Source organism: Haplochromis burtoni, unplaced genomic scaffold (assembly GCF_018398535.1).
Source record: "Haplochromis burtoni strain Fernald_Lab_line unplaced genomic scaffold, NCSU_Asbu1 Contig_622, whole genome shotgun sequence".
Taxonomy (NCBI): domain Eukaryota; kingdom Metazoa; phylum Chordata; class Actinopteri; order Cichliformes; family Cichlidae; genus Haplochromis; species Haplochromis burtoni.
Window position 1 is genome coordinate 249,202 of NW_024582983.1, and position 1,149 is coordinate 250,350.

The following is a 1,149-nucleotide window of genomic DNA, read 5'->3' on the forward strand; positions in this document are numbered from 1 at the left end:
ACAGCAGTGAACAAGGTGAAGAAGGGGAAGTCCGTTTGTCAGGTGACAAGGAAGATGAACATGTGCAGGATGACATTAAAACATACATGGAAAAGAAAAAGATGAGTGGAGAAGAAAAAGGCCAGAAAATAAAAGAACTGGACTTACCGTTATCAAAATGCAGATTTACAGAGAAGCAAAACTGGGTACTTGTTTAGAGCTTCAACTTATGTAAATATGAATGTTATTGTGAACTTTTGAACTATGCTGGATTAGTTTAGGAGGTTGTTGGGGCCGACATCAGTGCTAAGTTTCTAAGGTGCAGTGGTTCAGCCCTCGTGACAGTTTCATTCAGTTTCTGTAATTCTGCTTCACTTACATTTGTCTCTAGAACACTTTCACTCTAATCCATTATACTGGTCTACACGCTGTACCGTTCCATTGTGATGAGAGAGCTGATGTGAAAGCTAAGCTCTCAATTTACAGACCAGTCTGCATCCTTACCCTCACCTGTGGTCACGAGCTTTCTGTAGTGATCGAAAGAACACGATGGCGACACAAGCGGTGGAGAAAAGGGCGACTTGGTTGGGAATTATTTGTTTTAATGTCTATATTTAGAGTTTCAATGAGTATTTTTTTTTACTTTCAATACAAAATTTTCTGTTTATTTATTTCACTTACTGGCATTGAAAAAGAATATTGTATTTTTTTTTTGTTTCATTTTAAACTGGCTTCTTTTTAACCCCATAAGAAATCAGATGATAGAGCACAGAGAGCGGAGCTGCGGCACTACATGAAGAAGCAGTGATGTGCCACCGATTTCCTGTCCGATCCGATACTTTGTACAAAAATTTTATTTATTAATTTATTAATTTATTTATTTAGATTTACTCTGAGGTGTTTGAGGGTTAGTGGTGTTGCCACAACACCTCACTATCTTGCCACATGTATCGCAAACCACGTCTTTGCTGTTTGTGGATGTAAAATACGTCCACATATGACTCAGTTTACGCTCAACTATTGTTGTGAGTGTGCACACCAGGGGCTGCCACACATTTATACAGCCGTGTTTCACACATGACTATAAAAAGGCAGAAGAGGAAGTAGTTCCTTCCAATGTAGACAATCAGAATGATATAGTTTCTTTCCACGGTGTTCCTGTTAATGATA